The sequence below is a fragment of the Lates calcarifer genome, linkage group LG9 (genome assembly GCF_001640805.2).
Source record: "Lates calcarifer isolate ASB-BC8 linkage group LG9, TLL_Latcal_v3, whole genome shotgun sequence".
NCBI classification, from domain to species: domain Eukaryota; kingdom Metazoa; phylum Chordata; class Actinopteri; family Centropomidae; genus Lates; species Lates calcarifer.
The window spans coordinates 10,763,810-10,778,925 of NC_066841.1; the positions used below are offsets into that span (position 1 = coordinate 10,763,810).

At 34.5% G+C, this 15,116-nt stretch overlaps 2 long non-coding RNA genes across 2 annotated transcripts; one reads left to right on the top strand and one right to left on the bottom strand.

The window, feature by feature from the left end:
* LOC127142777 (uncharacterized) lies at positions 1 to 2,475 on the top strand. Its single transcript, XR_007813826.1, has 3 exons — positions 1 to 82; positions 1,118 to 1,179; positions 1,802 to 2,475. It is a non-coding gene; the product is annotated as an uncharacterized LOC127142777 (long non-coding RNA).
* A 586-nt stretch (positions 2,476 to 3,061) lies between these two features.
* On the bottom strand, positions 3,062 to 12,785 carry LOC108888949 (uncharacterized). The gene is made up of 11 exons (XR_007813873.1): positions 12,307 to 12,785; positions 10,743 to 11,185; positions 9,179 to 9,621; positions 8,597 to 8,696; positions 7,974 to 8,130; positions 7,190 to 7,735; positions 6,267 to 6,768; positions 5,396 to 5,660; positions 4,574 to 4,839; positions 3,984 to 4,420; positions 3,062 to 3,268 (listed from the first exon to the last, which is right to left on the bottom strand). It is a non-coding gene; the product is annotated as an uncharacterized LOC108888949 (long non-coding RNA).
* Between the last annotated feature and the right edge of the window lie 2,331 nt (positions 12,786 to 15,116).

Genomic DNA, 15,116 nt, shown 5'->3' on the forward strand with positions numbered 1-15,116 from the left:
CAGGTGTCACCACTCCGTCCATGATCACAGAGCGTCTTCATACAATGAAATGGTTCTTTGAAACCAGGACTGAGGCCTCCAGGTAATTCACAAACATTACATCAACTGTCCAACACAGAGCACTGACATTAAATTATATATCTTTAGTCTGAAGTCTGAATTGTTTGTCTCAAAAGACTTAACTCATTATTAAATTGTATTTACATAGTTTATGAATGTACAGTTAAAAAAAATGAATAATTTAAACATCAGGTCTCTCTCTCCCTCTCCCTTGCTCTCTTAAGCCCAGCCCACACTGAAAGAAAATCTTAGTCTGCTTTAGAAAATGTGAGAGACCACACACATGACAACAAATAATGGCAGATTTCAGTTTTGTTCTTATAGTGTGTGATGTGCAATGTGAAGACCAACACAGCACAACAGACTCACCACCAACGAGTCTAGACTTATCAAACATGGCAGACGATAAGAGACTTTTTTGTTATGCTTCTGTCTTCAGTCAGCTTGCTTCCTGATTGGCTAACGTGGATTGTTCCACGAGACAAAATCACCCTGAAGACACCTCGCACAACAGGAGAATCTGGCAAAATAATCGTTAGAATCATCAGATAATCGGGCCTTTGCTGACTTTGATTGGGTGGGGGGATTTGGGCTGATAATCGGCTTGATTATTGTTTGGTGTGTAGCTCGCTCTACTCTAATTTTGTTTTTCTCTGCCTCTCCTTGTCTCTTTTTCTCTTCCTTGTTCTCTCACTCACTCTCATGCTTTCTCTCTCTCTCTGTCTCCCCTGTCTTTCTCATAAGTACAGTAAATCATAAAAATGTTAAACGTATTCAGTTCAGTTCAGTAACACTGTGATTTTGTTTAATTTTGATAGTCAGTTCTCCAGTCAGAGCAGCTTCTTCTGTCTTTGTGTATAAAGCAAATTTAACTCTTGGACTAGTTCTGATTTGTCCAAAACCAGGTAGTCCACACTCTGGTTTCTTTGTAGATTTTGTCTTTTACTTACTTATCTTTTGACAGTTTCAAGTTCAATACACAGAAACACTGTGCTTTTATTTTGATGTGCTAAAATTCACATCTCTATATTAATGTTTGTTGTGTTTTTCTCCACAGGATTCAAACTTAAACCATTAAAGCACAGAGAGAAGAGACAGACATGAAGATGTTTCCAGAAGGTCAGTTTATTCTTTTCAGTCTGACTGTCATTATCTCAGCTACATTTTGACACAAACCTTTTGTCTGGAACAAATAGCAACAAACTAAAGCTGCTGTAACTTATCAGTTGTAATTAGTAATTTTTAACAATGTAGCTGCAAAAGTTGAAAAACTATGGAAAATTATATATCTATATATATATATACATAGAGAGAGAGCATGCTCAAACATGTATGGAATAGAACTGTCACTGTGCTGCATCGAGCAGACACGCCCCTAGCATCTCAGCAGAGAGAGTAGTATAAAAACAGTAAGTATAAAAACAGGTCTAAAAATTAAAATGCAATAAAATGATTTGTATAACTTCAGTTACAAAATAGAGAAATGCAACTCAAAAGTTTAGAAAGACACTTAATGATTTTATTCCAGACAACATTTAACAAGCAAACAGCAAAGATAATGACAGACATTTGACAATGACACTTGTTAGAGTTGGTTAGGGTTAATGTAGTTTTTTCCAAAGATTAACATGTCTGCGAAGCACCTTTGTCATCACTTAAATACTTGTGATACAATTATTAAATAGTTGAATGTGCAAATAAAGTCTAGAGAAAAACAAGTGTTTTCTTTCATCCACTTCAGGTCTTCAGCTGCTGTCGTCTTCTCCCCCTGCAGAGACAAGAACACGTGTTAATCACAGAAACTGATCAGTAAGTCAAAATGGTTTTTGACAGTTTTCCTACTATATACTGTGATATGTGGGCGGCTTAAGACAAAGGAAGTATCATAAAGTAGCCATCTTTGTTTTCCACAGACACACACATTCACACCTCTACAGTGTTTGTGGGTTAGGTTAGATTTCCATGTTGTTATTTCAAACAGTGCAATATTAGTACTCAACTCTAATCTATTACTTTGTACTTAATCCTGTTTGACTGTTCATATTTTGTATAACTCTTATATATCACCTTGTGTGTATAATGTCCTTTTCTATTTTTGCTATTGCAACACTGAATTTCCCCATTGTGGGACTGATGGATTATCTTACGCAAATAAATACTTCTGAACACTGAATATTTTTAGCCAGAGGTTAGGGTTAAGACTTTTAGCCACAATTATACAATTTACTTGTTTTTGTTTTTGATGCTTTTTGATAATTTTTAACGCCTTGCAATACTATGACATTTTTTGGCGGTTTTGATAATGTTTGACCATTTTTCATGCCTTCCTTTACTATGGCATTTTTGACGGTTTTTGATAATTTTTAACGCCTTGCAATACTATGACATTTTTTGACGGTTTTGATAATGTTTGACCATTTTTAATGCCTTGCAATACTATGACATTTTTTGACCATTTTTCATGTCTTCCTTTACTATGGCATTTTTGACACCTTACTATCCTATGACATTTTTTGATCACTTTTCATGCCTTGCAATACTATGCTGTGACATTTTTTGACGGTTTTGATAATGTTTGACCATTTTTCATGCCTTCCTTTACTATGGCATTTTTGACACCTTACTATACTATGATGTTTTTTGAAGGTTTTTCATCATTTTTAACGCCTTGCAATACTATGACATTTTTTGACCATTTTTCTTGAACATTTTTGATTACTTTTAACGGCATACTATACTATGGCATTTTTGACACCTCACTATACTATGACCTTTTTTGACCATTTTTCATGCCTTCCTTTACTATGGCATTTTTTGAACATTTTGGACACCTTACTATACTGTGACATTTTTTGATCACTTTTCATGCCTTGCAATACTATGACATTTTTTGATTACTTTTAACGGCATACTATACTATGGCATTTTTTGACGATTTTTGACGGTATACTATGACATTTTCTGACCATTTTTCATGCCTTGCAATACTATGACATTTTTTGATTACTTTTCATGCCTTACTATACTGAGATATTTTTTGATCACTTTTCATGCCTTGCAATACTATGCTGTGACATTTTTTGACGGTTTTGATAATGTTTGACCATTTTTCATGCCTTCCTTTACTATGGCATTTTTGACACCTTACTATACTATGACATTTTTTGACCATTTTTCATGCCTTCCTTTACTATGGCATTTTTGACACCTTACTATACTATGACGTTTTTTGAAGGTTTTTCATCATTTTTAACGCCTTGCAATACTATGACATTTTTTGATCACTTTTCATGCCTTGCAATACTATGGCATTTTTTGACGGTTTTTGACGGTATACTATGACATTTTCTGACCATTTTTCATGCCTTGCAATACTATGACAGTTTTTGATCACTTTTCATGCCTTGCAATACTATGACAGTTTTTTTGAACATTTTTGATTACTTTTAACGGCATACTATACTATGGCATTTTTTGACGGTTTTTGACGGTATACTATGACATTTTTCTGAACATTTTTGATTACTTTTAACGGCATACTCTACTGTGACATTTTTTGACCATTTATCATGCCTTACTATACTGAGATATTTTTTGATCACTTTTCATGCCTTGCAATACTATGCTGTGACATTTTTTGACGGTTTTGATAATGTTTGACCATTTTTCATGCCTTCCTTTACTATGGCATTTTTGACACCTTACTATACTATGACATTTTTTGACAGTTTTTGACGGTATACTATGACATTTTCTGACCATTTTTCATGCCTTCCTTTACTATGGCATTTTTGACACCTTACTATACTATGATGTTTTTTGAAGGTTTTTCATCATTTTTAACGCCTTGCAATACTATGACAGTTTTTTTGAACATTTTTGATTACTTTTAACGGCATACTATACTATGGCATTTTTGACACCTTACTATCCTATGACATTTTTTGATGGTTTTGAACACCTTACTATACTATGACATTTTTTGACGGTATACTATGACATTTTTTGACCATTTTTCTTGAACATTTTTGATTACTTTTAACGGCATACTATACTATGGCATTTTTGACGGTATACTATGGCATTTTTGACACCTTACTATACTATGACATTTTTTGAACATTTTTGACACCTTACTATACTATGACATTTTTTGACCAATTTTCATACCTTACTATACTATGACATTTTTTGACCATTTTTGACACCTTACTATACTATGACATTTTTTGACCAATTTTCATACCTTACTATACTATGACATTTTTTCATGGTTTTTGACCCCCTACTATACTATGACATTTTTTGACCATTTTTGACACCTTACTATACTATGACATTTTTTGACCATTTTTGACACCTTACTATACTATGACATTTTTTTCATGGTTTTTGACCCCATACTATACTATGACATTTTTTGACCATTTTTGACACCTTACTATACTATGACATTTTTTGACCAATTTTCATACCTTACTATACTATGACATTTTTTGACCAATTTTCATACCTTACTATACTATGACATTTTTTCATGGTTTTTGACCCCCTACTATACTATGACATTTTTTGACCATTTTTGACACCTTACTATACTATGACATTTTTTGACCATTTTTGACACCTTACTATACTATGACATTTTTTGACCAATTTTCATACCTTACTATACTATGACATTTTTTCATGGTTTTTGACCCCCTACTATACTATGACATTTTTTGACCATTTTTGACACCTTACTATACTATGACATTTTTTGACCATTTTTGACACCTTACTATACTATGACATTTTTTCATGGTTTTTGACACCCATACTATACTATGACATTTTTTGACCATTTTTGACACCTTACTATACTATGACATTTTTTGACCAATTTTCATACCTTACTATACTATGACATTTTTTCATGGTTTTTGACCCCTACTATACTATGACATTTTTTGACCATTTTTGACACCTTACTATACTATGACATTTTTTGACCATTTTTGACACCCTTACTATACTATGACATTTTTTGACCATTTTTGACACCTTACTATACTATGACATTTTTTACCATTTTTTGACCATTTTGACACCTTACTATACTATGACATTTTTTGACCAATTTTCCATACCTTACTATACTATGACATTTTTTGACCTAATTTTCATTACCTTACTATACTATGACATTTTTTGGACCATTTTTGAACACCTTACTATACTATGACATTTTTTGACGGTATACTATGACATTTTTTGACCATTTTTCTTGGAACATTTTTGATTACTTTTAAACGGCATACTATACTATGGCATTTTTGACCATTTTTGACACCTTACTATACTATGACATTTTTTCATGGTTTTTGACCCCATACTATACTATGACATTTTTTGACCATTTTTGACACCTTACTATACTATGACATTTTTTGACCAATTTTCATACCTTACTATACTATGACAATTTTGACCATTTTTGACACCTTACTATACTATGACATTTTTTGACCAATTTTCATACCTTACTATACTATGACATTTTTTCATGGTTTTTGACCCCATACTATACTATGACATTTTTTGACCAATTTTCATACCTTACTATACTATGACATTTTTTCATGGTTTTTTGACCCCATACTATACTATGACATTTTTTGACCAATTTTCATACCTTACTATACTATGACATTTTTTGACCATTTTTGACACCTTACTATACTATGACATTTTTTGACCATTTTTCATGCCTTCCTTTACTATGGCATTTTTGACACCTTACTATACTATGACATTTTTTGATCACTTTTCATGCCTTGCAATACTATGACATTTTTTTTTTTTGAACATTTTTCATGCCTTTCTTTACTATGGCATTTTTTGATGGTTTTGGACACCTTACTATACTGTGACATTTTTTGACCATTTATCATGCCTTACTATACTGAGATATTTTTTGATCACTTTTCATGCCTTGCAATACTATGCTGTGACATTTTTTGACGGTTTTGATAATGTTTGACCATTTTTCATGCCTTCCTTTACTATGGCATTTTTGACACCTTACTATACTATGACATTTTTTGAACATTTTGGACACCTTACTATACTGTGACATTTTTTGATCACTTTTCATGCCTTGCAATACTATGACATTTTTTGATTACTTTTAACGGCATACTATACTATGGCATTTTTGACACCTTACTATCCTATGACATTTTTTGACCATTTTTGACACCTTACTATACTATGACATTTTTTGACCAATTTTCATACCTTACTATACTATGACATTTTTGGACCATTTTTGACACCTTACTATACTATGACATTTTTTCATGGTTTTTGACCCCATACTATACTATGACATTTTTTGACCATTTTTCATGCCTTCCTTTACTATGGCATTTTTGACACCTTACTATACTATGACATTTTTTGATCACTTTTCATGCCTTGCAATACTATGACATTTTTTTTTTTTGAACATTTTTCATGCCTTTCTTTACTATGGCATTTTTTGATGGTTTTGGACACCTTACTATACTGTGACATTTTTTGACCATTTATCATGCCTTACTATACTGAGATATTTTTTGATCACTTTTCATGCCTTGCAATACTATGCTGTGACATTTTTTGACGGTTTTGATAATGTTTGACCATTTTTCATGCCTTCCTTTACTATGGCATTTTTGACACCTTACTATACTATGACATTTTTTGACAGTTTTTGACGGTATACTATGACATTTTCTGACCATTTTTCATGCCTTCCTTTACTATGGCATTTTTGACACCTTACTATACTATGATGTTTTTTGAAGGTTTTTCATCATTTTTAACGCCTTGCAATACTATGACATTTTTTGACCATTTTTCTTGAACATTTTTGATTACTTTTAACGGCATACTATACTATGGCATTTTTGACACCTTACTATACTATGACATTTTTTGATGGTTTTGAACACCTTACTATACTGTGATGTTTTTTGACGGTATACTATGACATTTTTTGACCATTTTTCTTGAAGATTTTTGATTACTTTTAACGGCATACTATACTATGACATTTTTTGACCATTTTCCATGCCTTCCTTTACTATGGCATTTTTGACACCTTACTATGCTGTGACATTTTTTGACGGTTTTTGATGGTTTTTGATCATTTTTAACGCCTTGCAATACTATGACATTTTTTGAACATTTTTGATCACTTTTAACGGCATACTATACTACAACATTTTTTGACCGTTTGTGACACCTAAACTACTTCTAAATTTACAGATAGACCCTTATTAATGGAAATTACTTTTATACTAAAGATACATTTGATTGTTTCATCTTTTTTCTGTTATTACAAATGACTTTTAAATTACATTACACCTGATAAGACACATTGTTAATACCTTATACCAAATTTTTATATGGCAGATTACATTGTTACAAATTACTTCTGTTACATTGTTTTTGTTTATTTCAGTGACATTTGAGAGACAGTTCAAGTGTCTGTATTTCCTAATCATATTTTAATAACTGAATAAATTGTTTGTTGATGTGAAGTTTCAGAAATATATTATTGATCTGTTTCTAAACAAATATATCAAATAAAAATATTTTCTTACCATCACCATTTTGGTGGATCCTGTTGTTTCTGTGGATTCATCTGAAATACATGGAACATTTGTTTAAAACCAGGTTTTTCCAAACACTACTACTAATGAGGCATAACTAGTCATTATCTTTCTGATACTTAAACAGTAACAGTCACTTTATGTAAATAAACTTCATTAATGGGTTATGTTTTGACAAAGTATGAGCTATTCAGTCTGAAGAAACACTAAACATAAACAATTTGATGCCAGTGCTCTGTATTGGAGTTGATGTAAAGCTGTTTCTGTTACCTGGAGGCCTCAGTCCTGAATTCCTTCATTGTATGAGGAACTCTGTCACTGCAATTGTTGCACGTCTCGGCAATCATGGACAATGTCTCCCCCATCCTCAACAATGTCTCTCCAATCATGGACCATGTCTCTGTGATTGCAGACGAAGTGGTGACACCTGGTGGAAAATAAAGAGAAACATACAAAGGAAAATGATCAATACGCTACTACCTATTCCTCATTGACAGTTTAACTATGAAAACACAGAAATATTCAATATTACAGCTGAACCAGAACATTAGAGGGCTGTTTCAGAAAATGAAGAGTCTATCAACTAATTCAACCCAACCAGTCGAGGCAGATGGCTGCCCAGGTTGAGTCTGGTTCTGCTTGAGGTTTCAGCATTGAAAGAGGAGTTTTTCCTCTTCACTGTCACCTAGTGCTTGCCTATGGTGGGATTTGTTGGGTCTCTCTCTGAAAATATTACAACATATAGAGTTCGGTCTAGACCTGCTCTATATGAAGAGTGCCTTAAGATAACTTCTGCCACGATTTGGCTCTAAATAAATAAAATTGAATTGATCACTGAAGTCAGTGTCAGTACTCTGTGTTGGACAGTTGATGCAAAGCTGTTAGTGAATTACCTGGAGGCCTCTGTCCTGGTTGCAAAGAACATCTTCATTGTGCAAAGACACTCTGTGATCGTGGACTACGTCTCTGCGATCGTGGACAAAGCGGTGACACCTGAAGGAAATCACAGAGAAACATACAAAGGAAAATGATTAATACACTACTATCTATTCCTCATCAACAGTTTAACCATGAAAACACAGAGAAATATTCAACATTATGTCTTACTATAATGTGACATTTTTGCTTCTGTTTTGGATTACAATTACTTACGCATTGCTTTCATATTACAGATTACTTTTATCATTACATGTTACTTTTCTTATTACGTATTACTTCTAAATTCACAGTTAACTTTTACTGCTGTAAACTACATCTAGTAACAGATTACTTTGACTATTACATTGTACTTCTGCTATGGCTAATTACTTTCACATTACTATTAATACAGATTACTTATGCATTATTTTTATATAGCAAATTAATTCTAATATTACACTTTTCTGATATACTGAATACTGAACATAAACAGTTTAATGTCAGTGCTCTGTGTTGGTCTGTGTTGGACAGTTGATGTAAAGGGGTTTGTGAATTACCTGGAGGCCTCTGTCCTGGTCTCAAAGAACTTCACTGTGCGAAGACTCTGTGATCGTGGACTACGTCCCTGTGATCGCGGACAATGTCTCTGAGATTATGGACAAAGTCTCTGTGATCGTGGCCAATGTCTTTGCGATCGTGGACGATGTCTCTGAGATCATAGACGCTGTCTCTGTGACCATCAACAATGTCTCCATGATCGCGGGCAGTGCCGTCAAATCGGTGACCCCCGTCTCCGCCGATTCTATCGCAAGGTCTCTACGAAGCATGGGACAATGTCTCAGATCATGGACAACGTCTCTCTCATCTTTGACAAGGTCTCTGCGATCGTGGACAATGTCTCTGATCGAGGACGATGTCTCCCTCATCCTCAACAATGTCTCTCCGATCATGGACCATGTGTCTGCGATCGTGGACGATGTCGTGGACGAAGTGGTGACACCTGGAGGAAATCACAGAGAAACATTCAAAGGAAAAATGATCAATACACTACTACCTATTCCTCATCAACAGTTTCACCATGAAAACAGAAATATTCAACATTGCAACTGAACCAAATGTAACAAACATTAAAGGGTGTTTCAGAAAATGAACAGTTGACTGTCATCATCTCCTGAAGAACCAACAACAACAAATATTTAAGAAAAAGTAAAATGATTAATTAATTGTGTGTTTATCAACTAATCACTGAAGCAGCTGTATGTTACTGTGAACTGTACAACAATAATAAACACTACCAGTTAAGTAAATTTTTGGATGCAGGATTTTAACTTGTGTTGTTTATTATACTTCAGTAAATAGTCTGAGTATTTCTTCCACCACAGATGGTCACATACAGAATCATTATTTCAACATTCTTCTTATGAACACATATTTAAAATATTTTTGTTTTGTGTTGTTTTCATTTAATGAATAACAACCAAATTTACAAAGGTCTTAACAGCAGCTTATGTGAAAACTTTTAAGCAACTAAGTGTAGAACTGGTCATTATAAACTGTAGATATTTTTTCAAATTACCCTCTGACCAGCAATTAAAATGAACACACTAATGAATAATTCACTCCAATACTTAATTTGTAGACTTGATATTGCTTTGTACAGTGTAGTCTAATGTGCCTAGCACCTACACATAATTAAGAATTTCTGATCATGTTCAATCAAACTGAAGTGAAGATATTTTTCAATCCCACTTTGACTGATCCTTAACAATAACAGTTGATATTTTTACATACAGATTACTTTTACTGTTACCTCTAATATTAGAGTACTTTTACCATTACATATTACATTTCTTATTACATATTACTTCTACATTTACCGGTAACTTTTATTGCTACGTGTAGGAACAGCTTACTTTAACTAGTCCATCTTACTTCTAATATTTCTAATTACTTTTACATTACTTCTATTAATACAAATTATTTCTACATTATCTTTATACTACAGATTACTTCAATTATTACACTTTTCAGATACACTGAATACTGAACATAAACAGTTTAATGTCAGTGCTCTGTGTTGGTCTGTGTTGGACAGTTGATGTAAAGGGGTTTGTGAATTACCTGGAGGCCTCTGTCCTGGTCTCAAAGAACTTCATTGTGCGAAGACTCTGTGATCGTGGACTACGTCCCTGTGATCGCGGACAATGTCTCTGAGATTATGGACAAAGTCTCTGTGATCGTGGCCAATGTCTTTGCGATCGTGGACGATGTCTCTGAGATCATAGACGCTGTCTCTGTGACCATCAACAATGTCTCCATGATCGCGGGCAGTGCCGTCAAATCGGTGACCCCCGTCTCCGCCGATTCTATCGCAAGGTCTCTACGAAGCATGGGACAATGTCTCAGATCATGGACAACATCTCTCTCATCTTTGACAAGGTCTCTGCGATCGTGGACAATGTCTCTGATCGAGGACGATGTCTCCCTCATCCTCAACAATGTCTCTCCGATCATGGACCATGTGTCTGCGATCGTGGACGATGTCGTGGACGAAGTGGTGACACCTGGAGGAAATCACAGAGAAACATTCAAAGGAAAAATGATCAATATACTACTACCTATTCCTCATCAACAGTTTCACCATGAAAACAGAAATATTCAACATTGCAATTGAACCAAATGTAACAAACATTAGAGGCTGTTTCAGAAAATGAACAGTTGACTGTCATCATCTCCTGAAGAACCAACAACAACAAATATTTAAGAAAAAGTAAAATGATTAATTAATTGTGTGTTTATCAACTAATCACTGAAGCAGCTGTATGTTACTGTGAACTGTACAACAATAATAAACACTACCTGTTAAGTAAATCTTTGGATGCAGGATTTTAACTTGTGTTGTTTATTATACTTCAGTAAATAGTCTGAGTATTTCTTCCACCACAGATGGTCACATACAGAATCATTATTTCAACATTCTTCTTATGAACACATATTTAAAATATTTTTGTTTTGTGTTGTTTTCATTTAATGAATAACAACCAAATTTACAAAGGTCTTAACAGCAGCTTATGTGAAAACTTTTAAGCAACTAAGTGTAGAACTGGTCATTATAAACTGTAGATATTTTTTCAAATTACCCTCTGACCAGCAATTAAAATGAACACACTAATGAATAATTCACTCCAATACTTAATTTGTAGACTTGATATTGCTTTGTACAGTGTAGTCTAATGTGCCTAGCACCTACACATAATTAAGAATTTCTGATCATGTACAATCAAACTGAAGTGAAGATATTTTTCAATCCCACTTTGACTGATCCTTAACAATAACAGTTGACATTTTTACATACAGATTGCTTTTACTGTTACCTCTAATATTAGAGTACTTTTACCATTACATATTACATTTCTTATTACATATTACTTCTACATTTACCGGTAACATTTATTGCTACGTGTAGGAACAGCTTACTTTAACTAGTCCATCTTACTTCTAATATTTCTAATTACTTTTACATTACTTCTATTAATACAAATTATTTCTACATTATCTTTATACTACAGATTACTTCTATTATTACACTTTTCAGATACACTGAATACTGAACATAAACAGTTTAATGTCAGTGCTCTGTGTTGGTCTGTGTTGGACAGTTGATGTAAAGGGGTTTGTGAATTACCTGGAGGCCTCTGTCCTGGTCTCAAAGAACTTCATTGTGCGAAGACTCTGTGATCGTGGACTACGTCCCTGTGATCGAGGACAATGTCTCTGAGATTATGGACAAAGTCTCTGTGATCGTGGCCAACGTCTTTGCGATCGTGGACGATGTCTCTGAGATCATAGACGCTGTCTCTGTGACCATCAACAATGTCTCCATGATCGCGGGCAATGCCGTCAAATCGGTGACCCCCGTCTCCGCCGATTCTATCGCAAGGTCTCTACGAAGCATGGGACAATGTCTCAGATCATGGACAACGTCTCTCTCATCTTTGACAAGGTCTCTGCGATCGTGGACCATGTCTCTGCGATCGTGGACGATGTCGTGGATGAAGTGGTGCCACCTGGAGGAAATCACAGAGAAACATTCAAAGGAAAAATGATCAATACACTACTACCTATTCCTCATCAACAGTTTCACCATGAAAACAGAAATATTCAACATTGCAATTGAACCACATGTAACAAACATTAGAGGCTGTTTCAGAAAATGAACAGTTGACTGTCATCATCTCCTGAAGAACCAACAACAAATATTTAAGAAAAAGTAAAATGATTAATTAATTGTGTGTTTATCAACTAATCACTGAAGCAGCTGTATGTTACTGTGAACTGTACAACAATAATAAACACTACCAGTTAAGCCAATTTTAGAATGCAGGATTTTAACTTGTGTTGTTTATTATACTTCAGTAAAAAGTCAAGAGTATTTCTTCCACCACAGATGGTCACATACAGAATCATTATTTCAACATTCTTCTTATGAACACATATTTAAAATATTTTTGTTTTGTGTTGTTTTCATTTAATGAATAACAACCAAATTTACAAAGGTCTTAACAGCAGCTTATGTGAAAACCTTTAAGCAACAAAAGTGTAGAACTGGTCATTATAAACTGAAAAGATATTTTTTCAAATTACCCTCTGAGCAGTAATTAAAATGAACACGCTAATGAACAACTCACTCCAATATTTAATTTGTAGACTTGATATTGTTTTGTACAGTGTAGTCTAATGTCTAATGAAAACACAGGAAAATATTCAACATTACAGCTGAAACAGAACATCTAACAAAACATTTTTATACTTTACTATGCTATGACTTTTATTGACTTTTTTATGTCTAACTATACTATAACATTTTCTGATATTTTTATGCCTTACTCTACTATGACATTTTTGATGCTTTACTATACTGTGGCGTTATCTTTGACATTTTGACCACATACTACACTGTGATATTTTCCTTCTATTTTTGATTACCATTACTTCTGCATTACTTTCATATTACAGATTACTTTTACCATTACATATTACTTCTCTTACCAGGGCCCGAGTGTGAAAGCGTCCAAAGCCCTTACTGGAATTGCTCGGATTATTAGGCCCTGAGAACGAAGCCTGCGAAGGCAATATTCAACACTGATCCACCATTGGGCTTACTTTGTCGTGTCACCACATATATAACATGCCCAGATGTAGCTTACAAAAAATCTAGTGATGTCATGATCTCTAACCAACAGGAAGTCAGCCATTTTGACTTTTATACACAAATACTGCTATTTTTTCACCATTTGGGGACATTGTATTTGAACGAACTCCTCCTACAGATGTAATCATATTGACTTCAAACTCGATCAGCATAATGTTAACGCCTTGTAATTAAAAGTTACCAAAAGCTTGCGTTTTCATCAAAGCGCATGGCCGTGGCGGCACCTCAGATTTGATTTGCTGTTGTTAACTAACATCTAGGTATAAAGCAGCCAGGTACAGACGCAATATAACACAAAATGACCACAAATAGACACAAAAAGATGAGAAGGACATGGTAGACCGCTATACACGTTTAAGTTAAAATGACCAGGATAGAACACAAAATTACAAAGAGATGCAAGATGTCGGTAAAGTGACTGCAAACAATTACAATAAGGATTTAAACAGATTATCAAGAGCTGGGGGTCCACAACTCATGTCAGACACGCCTCAGTCACGGAAACACAAACACACTCTTACCCACACAATAAAAACGTCAGGCGATAGGGCTAATGCTAATGCTCGCCGCTAACGCTAGCTAGCTAGTTAGCTCCTTAGCCTTACCTTGGCGTCTCAGGTGTGTTCACCGTCCAGCCTCACTTGTATTCAACAAAAAAGCATCTCCAAAGCTTGTTTTACCACCCAGGCTTCTTCGGTACTTAAGTGTTCTCACAGTACTGACAAACGGAGGCAACGGTCTAACTGTTGGTTTAAATCTGTTTTCCGACGTTTCTCCGCCTCTCTGCGCTCCTCAGAAGGTCGTAGCCAATGAGAACACACGCAAGCCAACGACGGCAGAAAAAACGGCAATTGCCCAGCTGCCTCTGTTCCACCTAGCGACCGCCTCTGATTGCTCTTATAATACATCCACGAGGAGGGTAGGATACCGATAAAGTCTGGATCATGGTGCATTAGTGTAAATTATGACGCATATCAATATGTGCTTTAACATATTTCAGACATCTGGGTAAAACTGTTATCATTGGTTGATTTGTGTTAAAATATGCCTTTTGACGATTTCTGTGTACAGAATACATCCCCTCCATTCTACCACTATGGCTTGTGCCTTATTTAATCTGTACATATGTGATTATGATAGTGTACGAGTGGATCTGGATAACATTCCCCAATAAAACAACCATTTGTCTTGAGGGCTTGTCTGCTTATGTCACACACTGCTGTAAGATTTGTGTTACTTAATCTCACAAGCCAAACAAAAACCTTCTCATGCTCCCTTTCCAA